At 43.8% G+C, this 20,137-nt stretch overlaps 1 protein-coding gene across 6 annotated transcripts in view; it reads right to left on the bottom strand.

The window, feature by feature from the left end:
• The window catches only part of insyn2ab (inhibitory synaptic factor 2Ab), a 119,446-nt gene that overhangs the window by 20,417 nt on the left and 78,892 nt on the right, over positions 1 to 20,137 (bottom strand). The window contains exon 1 of one of the 6 annotated variants that reach the window (XM_076978911.1): positions 7,198 to 9,895. The exons of 2 other annotated variants lie outside the window; for them this stretch is intronic. The gene's annotated coding sequence lies outside the window, so the exon portion shown is untranslated. Of the gene's footprint in view, positions 1 to 332; positions 390 to 7,197; positions 9,896 to 20,137 lie in introns of those variants that run through there. 3 more of the 6 variants (XM_076978906.1, XM_076978910.1, XM_076978909.1) reach the window with 3 other exon arrangements.

Below are 20,137 nucleotides of genomic sequence, written 5' to 3'. Positions count from 1 at the left end.
ATCATCATGAGAAATTCCAAGATGCTTTAGAAATCCCATGATGCTTTAGAATATCACAATAGGAAATATAGAATACAATCCCAAGATACTCTAAAATGGAGAGGACACTTTGTAGTTGAATTTTAAGAATATCTCTTAACAGTTTAGTGTATGGGATTATGATAAGCACAACAGTCATCTTGACCAGAAGCTCAGTAGCTTTCCAAGACAGGAACTGGGCCGTTAAAACAGACACATTACATTACAATAGACATATTTATTCAACACATTTTTAATATGCTATTATGTAGTTAATGTAGTATTCTGCTTACTAACAAATTAATTACACTCACCGGCCACTTTATTAGGTACACCTTGCTAGTACCGGGTTGGACCCTCTTTTGCCTTCGGGACTGCCTTAATCCTTCGTGGAGATTCAACAAGATACTGGAAACATTCCTCAGCACGGACATAATTTTGGGGGGGCGGCTTTGGTCTTTGGTCCCCCCCAGTTTTTACGGTTAAAACCAAGTATTTAAATAGCGACGAATCCATGTCCCCCCCACTTTTGAAATCAAAATTACGTCCATGTTCCTCAGAGTCTGGTCCATATTGACATGATAGCATCACGCAGTTGCTGCAAATAGTCGGCTGCACATCCATGATGCAAATCTCCCAAAGTCGCTCTATTGGATCGAGATCTGGGGACTGTGGAGGCCATTTGAGTACAGTGAACTGTTGTGTTCAAGAAACTAGTCTGTGATCATTCACACTTTGTGACATGGCACATTATCCTGCTGGAAGTAGCCATCAGAAGATGGGTACACTGTGGTCATAAAAGGATGGACATGGTCAGCAACAACACTCAGGTAGGCTGTGGCATTGACATGATGCTCAATTTTTACTAATGGGCCCAAAGTGTGCCAGGAAAATATCCCCCACACCATTGCACCACCACCATCAGCCTGAACTTTTGATACATGGCAGGATGGAACCATGATTTTGACACCAAATTCTGACCCGACTTCTGACTATCCAAATGTCACAGCAGAAATCGAGACTCATCAGACCAGGCAACATTTTTCCAATCTTCTATTCTATTTTGGTGAGCCTGTGTGAACTGTAGCCTCAGTTTCTTGCTCTTAGCTGAAAGGAGTGGAACCCGGTGTGGTCTTCTGCTGCTGTAGACCATCCGCCTCAAGGTTCTACATCTTGTGCGTTCAGAGATGCTCTTCTGCATGCCTCGGTTGTAATAGTTATTTGAGTTACTGTTGCCATTCCATCAGCCTGAAACAGTCTGGTCAGTCTCCTCTGACCTCTGGCATCAACAAGGCATTTGTGCCCACAGAACTGCCACTCACTGGATATTTTCTTTTTCTGACCATTCTCTGTAAACCCTAGAGATGGTTGTGCGTGAAAATCAGCAGTTTCTGAAATATTCAGATCAGCCCGTGTGGCACCAACAACTATGCCACGTTCAAAGTCACTTGAATCCCTTTTGTTCCCAATTCTGATGCTCGGTTTGAACTGCAGCAGATCATTTTGGCCATGTCTACATGCCTACATGCATTGAGTTGCTGCCATGTGATTGGCTGATTTGACATTTGAGTTAATGAGCAGTTGGACAGGTGTACCTAATAAAGTGGCAGGTGAGTGTATGTATGTACTGAAATAAACCACAGTTGACTAGACATGAATTTGTGATTAAAGTGAACTGCAAACTGGTGATCAGCCATTGAGGTCCTTAGAAATTAGAGTACGGTTGAAACAAAACAAATAAAGGGAACATCATAGCAGCGTATACATACTCAGTCAGTTCAACATCATCTCAGACTACACCCACTCACATTCAGTTCAAGAGCTATTTCACCATCCGGAATATGTTATGTCACTAGGACATAGATGTTACAGTAGCAGATGTAGCATAAGATTCATTCCCATCACCGCAATCCTCTAACAAAAGGTTCCCATTGATGTCACAGACCACCAAGATTTTAATGAACTTTTTTCCCAGGTACACTTGAACCTATAAGAAATGAGACTGCTGTGAGCATAGTTAACTCGTCAATATATCTGAATATCCGGTGCTTGGTTTGGCACAGTATCAGTGAGAGTGATCTCAGCACAACTCAGCGAGAGTATGAACGCCTGGCTTTTGAGCCGCCAGGCTGCCTCTGTGTCTCTAGGTGTCTGATTTTCACTGCGTAAGCCAATCTGAGTTAGCAGTGATGCACTTTCCTCACCGTGGCACTGAGCTGTCCTCTCTTGTGATACAATCAGTACTATTCTGGTTCTCGAAATAACGAGCAGAATACTATGTCAATTGTAAACCACTAAAACACTGAACATGTGAAGACATGAGAGACGTTTACGTATTGACCATGGCAAAATGCAATACACACTGTGAGAGCTTTCATGCATTTATAGATTATATCTCTTGATGATATACCAGATATCTAAAGACAACAGTCAGAAGTCAGAACTATGATAGAACTGCATGCAGGTGATGGCCTTGTGCACCACATGCCTCAGGCTCTAACAGAATATGCAGACCCAACTATCAGTCTTTTGCTATACCATCCACCTGTCACAAATGGCCATACTTGAATGATTCACTGATTTGATCATTTAACTAACAGGCTAATTGGTATGAACTAGCAAATTGGTAGCGCACATGTGAAGTCGGAATCATTTTGAAATTACGATTAAGGAGCAATTTCATTTCACTAATTTTCAGTACTGAATATTTTCAATACTTTAGAGTAGAATTTAGCGGTACTTTGGTTTGTATTACAGCATGTATTTATAATGAATATTTTACATGCCCAAATTAGTCAAGTTACTGTCCAGAGTAATAACTTATATTTCCTGGGTGGGCATAGATGTCTATGCACTTCATGTAGATTAGAGTTTGGTATAACTTAGGGAAACCCAAATTATAAGTATAACTTTGTCTTCAACTTGTTAAGAAGAACAAGATGAATAACATTATCTCCTAATGAAGGCTTTAAGAAATACTGCATGGAATAATTGCTAAAATGTACAAAACAGCTGCATATAGTTGCAGAAATGTCACCGTTAGTATGTAATTCATACCTTCAGACCAGTTATTTCACCTCACTACCCTGACTTCAGGTTGTTGTCCATTTGAGGTGTGCATGGATCAGCAGTTGTCAGAAGTCCTTGAAATACTCACCCTTTATAATGGTATTGCTTGATAACAGTAATCTATTAAATTATTTACTCTGAATTATTTTGTTTTTGGGTAATATTATTAAAGAACCTGATATAGCTCCATACACTGCTAACACAGCAGAGGTTTTATTCCCAGTGTCTCACAATGTAAGTGCTGTTATTCAACGGTCCCCCTTCGACCATGGAGATTTGGCCACAGTCATCCCCGGGATTATGAATAATGCATTGAATCTAAAATTGCTAAAGTAATCCTCTTAAATCTCCCTGTGTACTTTAGGAGACCATGTTGTCTGTTCAAACGAGCTGGCAGTTTCTCATGAGATCACTCAATAAAAATTAAATATACTTCAGCCTCTACAGATGAGTGTCCATTACTGTAATAGTCTTGTTAGGTTTTTTTTCCAACACAGATATGGATATCTCTGTCCCCTCTGAGAAAAGTTTAGGAATCTATCGGTTTGTTCTTTCCTTTGAAACATTTCAGATACATTTTCATTGCCGTTCAATCAACTGTTTTTTCAGACTCGCTTACATCTTTGGTGCTTGAAGTTGGTACACTTTGTCCATTTCAAATTTGTCTTCAGTCTTCACAACAAATCAGCCTTCTCAGTTTTCAAGACATTCTCAAAAGACAAATCATATTCAATAGACTTCACAGAAACATAACTGCATAGAGAAATTAATTTCAGTAAGGTGATCCTTTCAAGGGTCCATGAGCACTGGTTGGGCTGTTATTTATTATGACCAATATCTGATGAACCCAGTTTAACCACACAGGTACCACAACATTTTCTCTGCTCCACTCTTCACAATTTCATATTGTTCCTCAGCTTTCCCCTCTTTAACACTGCAGTGTAATTTTACAAATGTCTTGGTGTCGGCCATATGACTGCAGGTTAAATATGATGTGAGTAATGGGAAATGTCACAGCTACTCCCCAGACATACAGTAGTCGTGTAAATGGTAGGCACTCTAACCAGTTTAGTCTTGGACCATCCCTGGTACTGTGGCTTTTTTAAGAAGACACTGAAATGTCATATTCCATTCTGTCTTTGAAAAATGCATTACTGTAATACAATATTGAATAAAAGTCATTTTAGATGGACTGTATTCTGGCTATCCATAAAAGCACGCACTTCCAGTAAATGCTTGTAGATATTTAAATGCCTCTGCAGTACCACTACATAAAGACAGTGGCCTGTAGAGACTGTATGTGCATTAAGCTTGACTGTACTATAGGAAAAAATGACTATATTATCTATTAACTGAATTCTCTCTCTCCCTCTCACTCCCTCTTTCCCTCTCCTCATTAGTCATAATGTGTTTTAATGTCTCGCCCCCTCTAGTTACCTATATTCACATAACGTGTACAAGTGGCTGTGGCCAGCGATAGTTGATCTCTACTTCTCCGTTTGCACAGGATTCAGGGTTGACAGTGCTATATCCCTAAGCTGTAGCTTAGCCAAAAGTGTAATGATTTTTCAAGCTAGCGTAACATTGAGCTTCTTCCACATGGTTGCCCAGTCTAAAATCCCAAACAAGTGAAAAGTAAAGTTGCTAGTTCAGTGTGACCTTTATAGGTTTTTTGCTTTTTCCTACTTCTAGTCAGTTCTGTTCAAGAATTTAGTCAAAAAGATTAACCTTTTTTTCACATGGCCTTAAACCTATTTTAATATGATAATAAGATGTCAGTCAGCTGATGGGGCAACTGAGTAACTGGAACAACAAGTATGCAAAAATGGTGGATTTTACAAATGTTACAGAAATACCATGTTTAAGTATACTATATTTGTTTGCTTGGGCTTGCCATAACCTTAATGTGATAATGTGTTGCACACATCATATGGCCCATATAGAGAAGGCTTGCCTGCCATAGCATTTACTGTCCACACCACCAAGTTTAGTAGCTGTTCTTGTGCTGTTTGGATGAGTGAGTATTCTCTCAACCCTTACATTCACCCTGCTGCACAGGAACCAGTGTTTTCTTTTTCTGCCTGGCAACATGTTAAGGTGTTTGTCCTGACATTGGATTAGCCATCTTCCTGGCAAGGCACAGTTTTAAAGTACAGAAGGAAGCCAGTGGGATCAGATGGCTGCTAGAACAGCTGCCCTGCGCAGAGGGAAACAAATGAGACGTGCAGGGCTAATCCTGCTAACAAGCTGAAGTGCCAAAGGAGGCAAGGGGCTAGAATCCTCCCCTGGATTTCTGATGTACAGGGAGAAGTGATTAATTTCCTTTTGAATGGCAAGAGAGAGGGTGAGAGAAAGGGAGAGACAGAAAAAAAATCAAAGAGAGAGAGAGAAAATCAAAGAGAGAGAGAATCCGAGACAGAAAGAAGGTAGAGAGGCAGAGCTTTGCTGATGTTTAACTATTGATTGACTCTGCCCATCTTTCTCCCTCTCAAATTATTTTATCCATGTAGTAGATCTATAAGTTATTATTATTGTTGTTGTTGTTGTTGTTGGTGTTGTTGCTGATGATGTTGTTGTTATCATCTAATGCACCAAATATAATGTAAAATATCTTTAAAAAATATCTTAATGCCCACTGAAAAATAATAAAGAAAGGAGAAATGCAATGGTCTCTTGAGGATGGTTTTGAAGGTAAAAGCCCATAAGGAGCAGAGAGGTGGACGATGACACAAACAGAAAGCCAGACAGATGCGAGTTATGGACCACCACCTGACCTGGTGTCGTTTCCTGCCAGGGGCACGCGTCATAACAGCATGTCAGGAAACAAGACAAAAACACTCAGATATGTCCTCTTGGAGGACAACAGAAGGAGGAAAAGTGTGTGTGTGTGTGTGTGTGTGTGTGTGTGTGTGTGTGTGTGTGTGTGTGTGTGTGTGTGTGTGTGTGTGTGTGTGTGTGTATGTGTGTGTGTGTGTGTGTGTGTGAGAGAGAGAGAGAGAGAGAGAGAGAGAGGGAGGGAGGGTGAGACAGACAGACAGACAGACAGAGAAGGAAAGAGAAAGATGTGAAATTGTTATGAAAAGAAAGAGAGAAAGAGAAGAAAAGTAACAGGGTGTTTCTCCCCCTGAAGAGCATGTGAGCCTTAGAGTGGGCAAGTTATTTTCTGAGGAAGAATGTGATCTGCTGCCTCATTCAGAGGCTCTGTATCATTCTCTTACACAGAGAGGAGCATATCATCACATGCTCAGATTCTGACAGGGAGGAATGTTCTCTTTGTTGTATCACACACACACACACACACACACACACACACACACACACACACACACACACACACACGCACATTCTGTATTCTGCATTGGTAAATATTCCAGTAAAACTGCCATCATTCATCACTGACCACTCACTGCTTTCATCTGCCTTGGAAAATTCCTGAATTTAACAACTAAAGATTGTTTAACATCCAAACAACCAAAGATGAGATGAGATTTTACCTGAGGTCTTTGAGGTTGCTGCTCACAGATAGAGTTTAAGAACAGCGTATTGGACCACAGCTCACAATACAAATGCATAATGTGGTCAGAACAGTCCTAAACATAAAATGACACCCCAGACAAAATAAATGCATTCACATTAAATGCATATAGGAAAACAGAAATTATCTTTCTATGTGAATTTTTACATTAAAAGAAATTAAAATGTCATTTGACATTTTAGGAAACCAATGTCTTAAAAACAAAACAAATAACTGACAATCAGCTCATATCACACTGTGGTCCTTGCTAAAAACATTTAAAATCTACGAGGAGTCTTGGATAATTCTTGATCTTCCACAGAGCCATGGTATTGCTACTGTCCCCAAAGGTCAAAAAGTAACATGAAATATCGGCTTACGGTGAAACAGTAGCTGAAGTGTGACTCCCAACCATCTTACTGGAGACTTACTCAACATGCTCCAGCCCAGTAAATAACCATCAGTCGAGCAGATCTCCTCTGAGCACTTAACGACTGTCTGGAGATCAGCTCTCAGCTCTGTGCACAGCGCGACCACGGAAGCCTCCTGGCCCCAGTACCTGATCTGAAAGCAGAGGAGAAGGACGGCAGACTCACCCCGAGAGGACCATGAGAGCGGAGCGAGAGCGGCAGCCTCCTGTGGCACTGGGACGCATCCGTGCGGCTAATGGATCACGTCGGGAGCGCTTGGGGAGGCGAGCCATGCACAGTGGGCGGCTGGCGGGCGGACGAGGCGTCGTTCACTGCGGGGTCGGCAGACGCCAAAGCCCCGTCTCACGCACACGTACGTCTGCGCGGCACAGGGGTCAAGCGTGTGGAGGTGTGGATGCAGTAGCACGTCCAAGGGGTTTGGAAGCGTTGGTAGGAGGTTTGCCCTGGCGGAAGGAGTGCTCAAATTCCAGAAGGGTCCGGGGTATCCCGCTATGGCTTGCACAGCGAAGAGAGAGTCTCACACACTCACACACACACACACTCACACGCGCGTTCGGCACACGGCACTCACACACTCTCACACACGGATGTGCGGAAGATCTGTCTCCCGCTGCTGCAGTCCTTGTGTGGTGAGTGTGTGTGTTCGTGCGTGTGTGTGAGTGAAGGAGAGAGGTAGAGAGAGAGAGAGAGGGAGAGAGAGCAGAGAGAGAGAAAGAGAGAGAGGTAAAAGTGGGAGGGAGGAGAGGTGGACGTAGGAGGCAGAGCAGGAGGTAGAGTTGGAAAGGGTTAGGGGAGGGAGAGAGAAAGCGAGAGAGAGAGGGGGAAGGGGGTGTGTAAAAGGGGGAGGAGAAAAGTGAATGAAAGATTGTGAGAGAGATAGAGAGAGAGACAGAGACACACAGAAAGTGAGTGAGAGAGAGAGAGAGAGAGAGAGAGAGAGAGAGAGAGAGAGAGAGAACACAAGCAGTTTGGGGAAGCCCAACATTATTCGAGTCAGCATGCTCACATACCAGCAGCAAAGGGAACTGATGTGATCTGAGCCTACAGAACAGGGTTATATAATCAGAGAAATGGGAGGAGAAGAGAGAAAAGAGAGGTTGTGTGAGTGTGTGTGTGTGTGTGTGTGTGTGTGTGTGTGTGTGTGTGTGTGAGTGTGTGTGTGAGTGTGTGTGTGTGTGTTGTGAATTCAGCTGGCTTATCTTCACTACTGTCATATTGATTTTAATTTATTATAATATGACATACTATGGGGGAGAAGAGTGACAACAGTAAAGAGTAAAGGTAGAGGTAACAGTAATTGAATTGTTAAGTAATGTGTGTCAACATAGTGGTTAGTAATTAACAGCAGTTCTCTGGGGCAGAATCAATATGGTTGCTTCTGACACAGCAGACACATGCTCTAAAACATTCCACATGCATGACGCAGGTTGGCACCTGTAAATCCATTTGCATTTCAGAATATGCTTCTCATTAGAATATTTCTCCTTATGTGCAGCCTCCTTCGTCAGAAGTCAATGATCTGTCACATCCCTATCATTGCTTAAATCACCAAATTTTGTCACAGTTAACATTTAAGTATTTGTATGCCGTGAGCTTCACACTGTGGGAATCACATTCTTTATAGGCATTCTTTAGTGACAGCTATCATTTATATTGAAGAGCTCATTCAAAATGATTGTAATATTATGACCAAAGAGGAAAGTCTGGATGGGGCTGTCAGGAGAGTTTCAGTGATGCTGTCTATCAAATGTCTCTGAGAGCCCTATTAGTTTCTGCAGGAGCAGAGGAGGAGAGGTTCTGCAGCTCCTCACTCTCGCTCTGCTGGTGTGAACACGGTCTCTGCCGTTCTGTGATGGGACTCCACACCCTTTTGCACACCCTCTATTACACCATGGTCCAGACCACCAAGGACTACGGACACCTGGAGCTCATGGTTCCCAGAGAAGAAGACATAATGTTCAGTGTACTGTGCCTCCTCTGTGGGCTTTGCTACATCTGTGGAGCCACCTTCAATATCTTCAGCAACTTCTTTGAGGAACACTCCAGAGATACAATGGAGGAGAACAGAAATAACGCTGTTATCTCCTCACTAACTACATGTAATCAACATCGTTCGGCTTAGTTATGTGCTGCTTTTGCATAGTTAGCCTACATTATGTGGTTATTTTGATCATAGTGCGGTTAACATGAGTTGTGCTGAACAAAAAATGTATCTTAGAGTATACTACAAAAAAATCAGTTCTAGCACTGCTCTAGCACTGGTAGAAAATGACCAAAACAGAAATCTCTGCATCAGAGTGGCAGACAAAGAAGAAAGGGAATATTCCTGGAGGAAATCCCCTGCAGCTGGAGTTGCCTCTCCTCTTGTCTGAACGTGCCTAGAAGCCTGTGAGAGCGAAAGAGAGGCCATCGAGTTCTTTACAGTCATACCATGAGATTTGTAACCAGGCTCAATGGGCTAATGAGAAGAGCGGAGCCGGGCGGGAAGTGCCTCCCTTTACTTCCACGCGCTCTAAAGGATCCGACTCTATCCTCGGGCTTTCTTCTCTCTCTGGAGAGGGAGAGGCAGAGTGTGTGTGCTCACTCCCCCGTGGCTCAGCCATGGGCTGGAAGGCCATTTTACTTATTTTAATTGTTGAGCAGTATATGTCACATCCTTTCCATGCCATTGACTATTTCCTCTCTGCATATTCATTTAAAGCGTTAGTGCATTAAATATGAACTTGACAACATCGCATTGCCTATAGCTAGGAGGCTAATTGTTTGAGGTTAACAATAACAGTTAAAAGCATTTTAAACAATATATACAGTGATTCACACAGTATAGGAAGAGTGAAAAAACAGTACCTTAAAAACATAATGGCCATTTTACTATTTTTTACCATATATGGATACTATATAACTACTATAAAATACTAGACATTACTATCAGAATTTGAACTTGACAACATTGTGTTGGGACTGTGTGACTTGTTAGACACAGATGGTGGCTGCATAAATAGCCAAACTTTAATCACTTTCTCTACTTCTTATGGTCACGCTGACCCCAATCTCTCCTGAGAGAAGAACTGACATTTGAGCAAGGCATCCCGAGAGGGTATAGCCACCATCTCCCCACGAGCACAGAAAGATTCGAATTTGACTTGCAACTCTATCGTGTAGCACTTAATTGATATCCCATAGTCCCTGCACAGTAGGGCTCAATTTTCTTCAGCAATTTCAGATTTGCCACTTGCTCTAGATTCATACATTTAGTCAGCTAAATGCAGCTCAGCTAGAATCTTCAGAAAGCATGTGCTTACAAATTGGCATCTTTCCTGTATTTTCTTCCATTATCCATTCCTCATTTTCAACCCTTTTTACACATTTTCAAAATGTGTTTGAGCAATCAGCTACACAGCTTTGTTCTGGATCTCAGCAGGTTAAACTCCAGACATTAACTCCAAGCCCAAACCCCTATTAATGTCTAGTCAGTATGTCTGGAATAGCTGTAATGAGCTGAATCTCCTACCTCCAGATCAATCTGTAACAAGTCATTACCACTCATCAGTCCACTTCCATTTCTATGCACCACCATCATTTCTTCTTCCCCCCATCCCAGCAACCCTATGACTTGAGTTTGCCTTCTGGGAGAGCAGAGAAAGCTTTGGTGGGAAGCATGTCAACCTGTGGCACACCTTACACAATGCATCAGCATGTTGAACAAGCAGTCTCTGTATCTCTCCGCCTACCAACAAACGTACTAGATGCTGGTAATACACGTCACATCTCTCCATCAGCAGGGGCTTCAGTGGAGGCGAGCACCTGCTGTCACACACACCAGCGTCACTACAGAGAGCTAACAACTGGAAAGTATCAAAGCTAATTCTGTTTATAATGCAGCACCATCCTGTCCACGCGTGTCGAGAGAGGAGCAGTAGAGGCTTGACGGAGAGATGAAAGAACTTTCCAGAACGCTTGGAATCACTGCTTGAAACGTTAGCTTTTTTCCCACGCATATGTTGTGAAAGTGAAAAGATTCAAAGGCGGTGATGTGAGAACCAGGTGAATCGCTAGCAAGATGAACGCCGGTAGCAGACGACTGATCGAAATGATTTTTAAAAGCACGATGCCTCGCGCGCGTCCCCGCAGGTGCTTTTTTTCCCTCCTCGAGAGCAAAAATGAACGTGCCGTCCCGCGCGAGACAATTTGCAGCAATGCCAGCGGCACAAGCGATGAGCCGACAAGCACTTTCAAAACGCACTTGTTTAACATACGGCATGGCATGACAGTGCGTCACCGCTCATCGCATTACTCCTAAGGGTCAAGCTGCTCCCACTTCCCGCCCTGAGAAAAGATGTAGTCGCCAACAATGCCACTGAGACTGTTATAATAAAGTCAAGTGAGCGGATGATCTCAGATTACCTCATATATTCATGCACTGGTTGCCTCCGAGGGCTTCTCGTCAATAGCGGCAGTAGCAACTCATCGGAAAAAAAACTATATCGTGGTACTGTGTGCGCAAAGTGTGTGCAGTCAGGCATTGTCAGCGTTCAGGACGATTCATTGTTGCTCCGATATGCATTACGAGTCGTGGCTCCAGACGTCATTACTTGATGTAATCTAAATTTGTGGAGCTACCCTGCAGTTAAAATATTGATCAGATATAACATTTTTGCAAATGAATTTAATGGATGAAACCGAGCAGCCTCTAACAATACCAATAATCTGGCACTTGCGGGTTGAGATGTACAATTTAACAAATAATGACAACAAAAGAACTGACCCTTGTGGATCGAGAAGTTTGGTTTAACAGTTAGCAAATAATCTCATTGACGCCCTGTGGACCTCTTTTTCTTCTTAAACCTATTCTTCTAAAAAAAATAGTGTGACATGGTGGGAATTATTTTGTGAGTCAAGTCTTTTCTGCGTGATTTACCAAAAGGACACTTATGTTAGTCAGGCTTTATAATTGAAGTGGTTTCTGCTGATTTGAAGGCCTTTTTGCTTTGCAGTACACATCTTATGCATGTTGCCCTAACTAAACTCCCTGAGAGAAAATGTTTGCAGAGTAGCTTGCAGCAGTGATGTCTGGGGATTTTGGCAGGTCTGTGAGTGTTTCAGCCTGGAACCGAGTGTCACATTCCTATCATAGAGTCTATGGCACCTTTTCTAAATGGTTTGAAATGCAACCTACCACATCTGCAATACAGAGACAGCATGACTGTCCATATGTTCTGGGAGTGCAGCGGTGTCAACAGCATTTGGTTCAGTATTGAGGCATGATGCTGTGTGCTCAATTTGCAGACACCCCCTACCGAAGGATGACTTTCTACTACTCACATCTCATCTTGCAATAGCCTTCATGCATATGTGTGTCACAATCTAATGAATGCGAGGTTTTCTTAGGTTGTTTATGAAAAATTCTTAAGTAGTTTTTATGTAGCAGTTGCTACCATAGAGGCACAGGTCTACAGTATATAGTGTGATTTCAAATACTTTAGTTAACTTTTAATATGTTACTAGTTTAAATAATAGTTAAAATTGTTCACTTTTAATACTTAAAATACTTAATGCTTAACCTTTCATTTTGAAAAAACTGTTCGCCAAACATGTCTGAAGCATTGCTAATTCTCTGGTAACTATAGAAACTGTCTAGATGATTTGAAGTTCATACAGTTACCATCAGTAGCACTTGTGATTGGCTGTCATCCCTGGTACTAAACTCTGATATAAACATTGCATTTTCCTTCGAGTCTGTCTCTTAAACCTCAATAACAGTATCGCATGTGTTCGAAGCCATGCAGAGCAGAGAGTGGGCTGGCATGCATCTGAAAGTTAATTAGTGCCAGAGTCGCAGAAGCACCTCCTCGTTATTACAGCTCTGCAATTACAATCAGTGCATTGTCACGCAGATCACAGAGGAGAACAGACAATGCATTAACCTCTCCACTAGCCTGTACTCATCTACTTGAACTTTGCAAGGTTTTTTCATGGCTTGTACATTTGCACTGCCATGCTTCAAAACTGCGTGAGTACCCTAGAGTGCGCCCAGATAAAGGAGTGCCATCAAACTCTGCTTGCCAGTACACAAAATGTGGTTTTCAATAGGCTTTAGATAAAATCTGTGCTTTGCCTATCGATTGAGAATTTATTTTTTAGTATGCCAGGTCTGTGAATCGTGGAGTCACTTGAAATGACTGGTTGGCGTAATGCCCCAAACCATTTGTTACATACAGTGCCTGCACAGTGAAAACTGTCCTTTTATATGTAGATAACGCATGCAAGCTGTGAAAGTGACAGGTATCACCTGGCTCGAATCCTTCCCTGTATGAGAACAGAGTGCTGTATGTGTTGTACATCTGCCATGTTAGTTCAGCTGCCTGCAAGAGATGTCTGCTGTACTATGAATAATTATCACAGATTAATTAGACACTTAGGACAGGGCAGGATGTATGTATAAATTTGATCTTGTGTGTGTGTGTGTGTGTGTGGGTGAGAGAGAGACATAGAGATAGAAGGAAAAAAAAAGAACTTGCTGATAACAGGCTCCAGTCATGTTTCCTGTCATTATCTGTGGACTGGGCACCTACTGCTGTATAACACAACTACTGTGGTCTAATGTGCCAGCGCAAATAAGAATAAGAGAGTAATAACACCCTCCAAAAGTGATACCTAACTCTATCTCTGTCTGTCCTGTTCCTCTTTCTGTCTGTCACGCCTTCACGTTCATATTCCCACCCTCTTTTATAGGTTTCAGCTGTTTGTAGTTTGTTTTTTGGTTATTTATTCCTTACCTTGTGGGTCAGTATTCTTGAATAGTTTTCCTGGTGTCTTGTTATGGATTATATGATATGAGGGCTTTGCTAAGATCTCTGTGGTTATATGTTCCTGTTTATGCCCTGTTCAAGTTTTGTATCTGAAAGTAAGTTGTTCATGTTCAGTTTGTTTAAATTGACCCCTTGGTTTTCTGACTTTGTGTCCCTGTACTCCTTGCTCTATCTCCCCATGCCAATAAACCCTTGTGATTCCTTGATGTTTTGTAAATATTTGGTACTACACGCTCCTGGTTGTTTAATCTGGTTAATCTGTCTTGTTGTTGGTAATGTTGTATAAAGCCTCTGTCTTACTAGATACCTGTGGGTTTAGTTCTTACCTTTTTGTTTGTTTGGTTTTAGCTTTCATATTTCAGGACTACTAGTACAGTTCTTTTGGGTATCTCTGTGAAACAAGTCAGTCAACTCAAGTTGATAACTAAAAAACTGATTAAAGAGCATGACTTAATGCTGTCAACTAGACAGATATCCTTGTAGAGATTTTTATATATGAAGACTGAATGAAGACTCACAATGTCTTAAGAAAGGTAAAATCTGTCTTATAAACTCTGTCTTATAACTTTGAGACACTGTTTTGGTGTTTCTTGGTGAAAAATGTGAAATTATTGAAACAGAGTGAGGTATTTTTTATTTTGTCTAGTATGGAGTACTCACTGTATTGTTACTTTCAGTGGAGTTTATCTTTAGTTATCATGTCAATTAGAGAACTCCTTCCATTTGCATAGACAAAAAATCTGTTTTTAATGATCCATAATGACTATAATTCAAGTGTAACGATTCACGGGGCGGGGAGATTAGCAGAAGTGACGCAAGTGCAAATAAGAAAGATTTAATAGAAAGACAGTGGTAAACCAAAGGCCAAAACACAGAAGGCAAAAGGGTAGCTACACTAAACAAAGGAGAAGACACCACTAAACAGGTAAGCTATATAACTGGGAATATAACGTATGAGGACATAACAACTAACAACTACATACATATACGGGGAGAACATTACACAGGAGAAGCAATGACTACAGGGGCAACAAGGAAGAAGCGAACTACAGCATAAACAAAACAATAAACAGGCAAAGAGATAACAAACACCAATGGCTACTAATGATGGGGAACACAACAATGAAACACAAGCACATAACCTAAAGAGACATAACCCAACAAACAAGGACTAGGAGTGACACGAAGAGCAAGAACAAAAGACAAGGCATGAACAAACAAGAAGTCAGACAGAGAGAACCGAGGGACTCACATACAACGAATGACCAACAAGGGAATGAAACACTCTGGGTTCTTTATACACAGAGATAAGACGGTGAAACAAGACTCAGGTGTGTGGGTACTAACGATGAGGGCGTGACAGACAGACGGAGGAACGAATGGGAGCGGGGAGCTAGGCGGGACCTGGGAGGAAGGAGGGGCTGGACGTGACATAGCCCCCCCTCAAGGCGTGCAACTCCGGGGCACGCCAACCAGGAAGGGCCGGACAGACGCCGCGACACAGAGGGAGACGAGCGGGTGAGGTCGGGGCAGGGACAACAGACACGGGGCAGGACAGACACAACGGCCCGGACTCCGGACGTATGGGAGGACCGGGACAAGGAATGGGCGGTGACGTGGGAACGGGGCCAGATGGCACAGGACAGGGGGTCGACACAGGAGGCGGGACCAAGGGGGCTGGACAAGACGAGGTCAAGGGCACAGGACCGGACACCAGGGAGGACTGGGATGCAGGGGCAAACAGGCGGAGGACTACGGAGATGGGGACGGGAACAAAGTGGGTGACGATCTGGGGAACAGAGACAGGGACAGAGACATGGAGGACACCACCAGGGACGGGCACGTGGACGCGGACAGACATGCACACAGGAACGGGGACCAAAAGGAAGCCAGGAAGGGGACAGGGCAACAAAGGGAACATAGGTAGACGTAAAACAGGAACAGAAAGAGGGTCAATGTCCAAACAGTTCGGCAAGGGGTCATCCCCAGACACGCTGGCGAGCAAGGCAATCTCAGCGGGGGCACTCGCAGACAGAGGAGCGTCCAGGGGCGCCGACGAAGCCGGAGGAGGGGCCAGAGGAACAGGTAAGTCCGGCTGAGGGACAGCGGAGACCGGGGACCTCGGCGGAGAGGCCGCAGAGGCCGGCCGACGGCCTGCAGGGACCGGCCGAGTCTGTTGGCCGGCAGCGGGAACAGGCGGGGCCCGCTGGCGGGCAGCGGGAACAGGCGGGGTTGCCGTGCAGACGTCATCGGGTGGCCTGGTCGTCGCACAGACGTCATCAGGGGCCGGAGCCTCCGGGTCGACGTCATCAGGGGGCAGAGCCTCCGGGTCGACGTCATCAGGGGGCAGAGCCTCCGGGTCGACGTCATCAGGGGGCAGAGCCTCCGGGTCGACGTCATCAGCTAGGTCGACGTCATCAGGGGGCGGAGCCTCCGGGTCGACGTCATCAGGGGGCGGAGCCTCCGGGTCGACGTCACCAGGGGGCGGAGCCTCCGGGTCGACGTCACCAGGGGGCGGAGCCTCCGGGTCGACATCACCAGGGGGCGGAGCCTCCGGGTCGACGTCATCAGGGGGCGGAGCCTCCGGGTCAACCGGCCACGATGTGGAAACCTGGGTGATGCAGGTGGGTATGGAGACCTGAGGTCTACCGGCACGTGCACTCGGGCCCACACTCCTCCCCCCCTGGCTGACAGGGTCGGAGAGCTGGGCCATGAGAGGCTGCTGCACCAGCGCATTGCCTCCCCCAAAAGCACCCCCCGGTGCGTGCCCCTCTCCGCACCGAAAAGAGGGCCGGATGGCAGCACCCGCAAACCGAGTGCGCATCAAGTTGCTGAAGCCCTACACCGTCCACGCTTCATCCAAGCGTCGTGACAAAACTATGTCTGCCCACTCCAGCGCTTTGTTCTCCAGGAGGGAGCGCATAAAAAGCACCAACACCCTTTCAGGAGGAGGGGGGCAAGTTAACAGTTGAAAGTACATACCACACTGAAAGAAGAAATAGTCCGCAGACATAGTCTCCCCATTGTATACATCCGGGCAGGGAGCTAGTGAGGGCAAAGCAGCGTATCTACCTACAGAGTCCTTAGTCAAGAAGGATTGTAGGTTGTCCAGGCGTGCTTGGAAAGAATCTTTTTTGTCATGTGTCATCGAACCAACTGGAGAAAACGACTCGTGCTGCGTCAACTTAATTAGGTCGGTCATTATGTAACGATTCACGGGGCGGGGAGATTAGCAGAAGTGACGCAAGTGCAAATAAGAAAGATTTAATAGAAAGACAGTGGTAAACCAAAGGCCAAAACACCGAAGGCAAAAGGGTAGCTACACTAAACAAAGGAGAAGACACCACTAAACAGGTAGGCTATATAACTGGGAATATAACGTATGAGGACATAACAACTAACAACTACATACATATACGGGGAGAACATTACACAGGAGAAGCAATGACTACAGGGGCAACAAGGAAGAAGCGAACTACAGCATAAACAAAACAATAAACAGGCAAAGAGATAACAAACACCAATGGCTACTAATGATGGGGAACACAACAATGAAACACAAGCACATAACCTAAAGAGACATAACCCAACAAACAAGGACTAGGAGTGACACGAAGAGCAAGAACAAAAGACAAGGCATGAACAAACAAGAAGTCAGACAGAGAGAACCGAGGGACTCACATACAACGAATGACCAACAAGGGAATTAAACACTCTGGGTTCTTTATACACAGAGATAAGACGGTGAAACAAGACTCAGGTGTGTGGGTACTTACGATGAGGGCGTGACAGACAGACGGAGGAACGAATGGGAGCGGGGAGCTAGGCGGGACCTGGGAGGAAGGAGGGGCTGGACGTGACATCAAGGCAATAATATGTTCCGAGGACACCTTTTAGTGACCCATTTAAGATTTACACAGTGCTAACCAACCATGCCACCTGATTGGAAAGGTACATTCTTACCACTCTTTCTCAACATTAATTAAGTCACATGCAGGCTAGTTTTTTATTCAGGCAAATCACAGAAATAGTTTAATAACGAAGACATCTAGTTAAATACAGAAGAAATGAGATGTGTCTTAAGACAGTTAGCTAAAAATAATACACTATATTGCCAAAAGTATTTGCTCACCTTCCTTGACACACATATGAGCTTAAGTGACATCCCATTCCTAATCCATAGGGTTCAATATGACGTTGGTCCTCCCTTTACAGCTAGAACAGCTTCAACTCTTCTGGGAAGGCTGTCCGCAAGGTTTAGGGATTTTTGACCATTCTTCCAGAAGCTCATTTGTGAGTTCACATAGTAATAGCTCTCAGTCTCCGCTATAATTCATCCCAAAGATGTTCTGTCCAGTTGAGGTCAGGACTCTGTGCAGGCCAGTCAAGTTCATCCATGCCATAATCTGCCATCCATGTCTTTATGGACCTTGCTTTGTGCACTGGTCCACAGTCATGTTGGAAGAGGAAGGGGCCAGCTCCAAACTGTTCCCACAAAGTTGAGAGCATGGAATTGTCCAAAATGTCTTGGTATGCTGAAGCATTCAGAGATCCTTTCACTGGAACTAAGGGGCCATGCCCAGCTCCTGAAAAACAGCCCCACACCATAATGCACCCGCCACCAAAATTTACACTTGGCACACAATATGTATATATATACAATATGTAGTAGGCTATGTAAAACATAGAAGATGACAGCGTACACGTTATGCAGAGGAAGCAATGGTGTAACGTTGTGCTTTGAAAAGTGCTGGGGATAAGACTGGACTGGATGTTAAATACAGTTCAGCTGCTCTTCATAGTCACATTCTCTTTAAGGAATCAAGTGCTCGGGCACGCACCTTTGCTGACAATGAATGAGCACAACTCACTGGAAAAGGTTCACGAAAAGTTTTATGCTACGTTTGTCTGAATTGACCAATACAAGAAGCATCAGCACTATAGTTTAAAATATTTTTGGAGTATTATTTTCTGTTCATTAGTATTAAAAAGTCTGCTGTGCCACATTTATTATATTTGCAATACAAGCAAAAACATTTTCTGATTATTTCATTGGGAACATGATGCATTTTGATTTATTAACACAAACACATTATTGTTTGAAGTATTATTGAATAAATGAAGCAAAGACGGCTTGTAGAGGAAACACAGATCTTTTCAAAATACACTTTTTAAAAGTGGTGGGGCCAAAATGCCCCATTTCAGAAAGTGGTCAGGACATGTCACATTAGACATATGTGAAGAAGGGATCGCTTCAAATTCCTTACGTTCCAGCTATCGTTTATGTCAAGGCTTGAGAACTTTCGTAGGCATTACATAATTATGAGTGGGCATGCTGTGAAAGACAAAGGCTGGCAGGTTGTGGGATTACATGTTTGGTGGTGTTGGCCTCTCTCCATAGAATCAAAAAACAAAGCTATTTGGCCCGTGAAGAGCTGCGTGAATCAGGCCAAACCGAAGGCCCCTCACTGTTCCTTAAATAGTGTGAGAGGTTTGTGTTTGTGAAGCTGGTCTCCTGGCGATGACTGGAGCCTGCTGGACCATCTGCGGACCTACTGTGATCTCCATCTGGGCTTGTACAGATGGATGTGCTGTCACTTTGGTGGATAGAACAGCTGTTTGAGATAAATCTCCCTTGTACCACTAAGTCATAATCTGCACCAGTTTTACCCTTTGCATTCTTTACCCAGTGCATTTTTCCCCGACAAAGAGGAACATTCAAGGACATGAGGCAGTTGAATACACTGATAGAGCACATGGCAGTGATGGAAGGTCTCTTATTAATCAAACTTGACATGGGGCGCAGGCACCAAAAGCAGAATAAGCATTAAAATGAAAGATAAAGTTATTGCTTTGCCTGCACATTGTACTGCTACTATGTACACATTTCATCCCACCAGTAACAATGAGTGTTAAATGCACAAAGAGTGCACAGGCAATGGTTCTTTAAAGTGAGCAATAATCCAGGCAAAGAATAAATGGGAATAGGCAAAAAGACATCAACCGGACAAACAGTCATAGGTAACTAACAAGAAGAAATGTCTAACAATGAATGCTCAGCAGCATATGGCATGCAAAACGAGACTTTACAACAACAGTGGGGAAGGGTATATATTCACAAATAGAGAAATGTGGAGAAATGAAACTCAGAAAAGAGGGATTCTGGAAAATTTAGTCTGCAAGTGTTCTGTCTAAAACAGAGACGAATCCAATTGTCTCTCCAGAGAACCCACCATTGGGGACATTTCCTTCCCAGTCAACCAGGTACTGGACCATATTGGTTAAAGACTTCCAGG

This window comes from Brachyhypopomus gauderio, chromosome 17 (genome assembly GCF_052324685.1).
Source record: "Brachyhypopomus gauderio isolate BG-103 chromosome 17, BGAUD_0.2, whole genome shotgun sequence".
NCBI lineage: Eukaryota > Metazoa > Chordata > Actinopteri > Gymnotiformes > Hypopomidae > Brachyhypopomus > Brachyhypopomus gauderio.
This window is presented reverse-complemented; position numbering and strand designations above follow the sequence as displayed.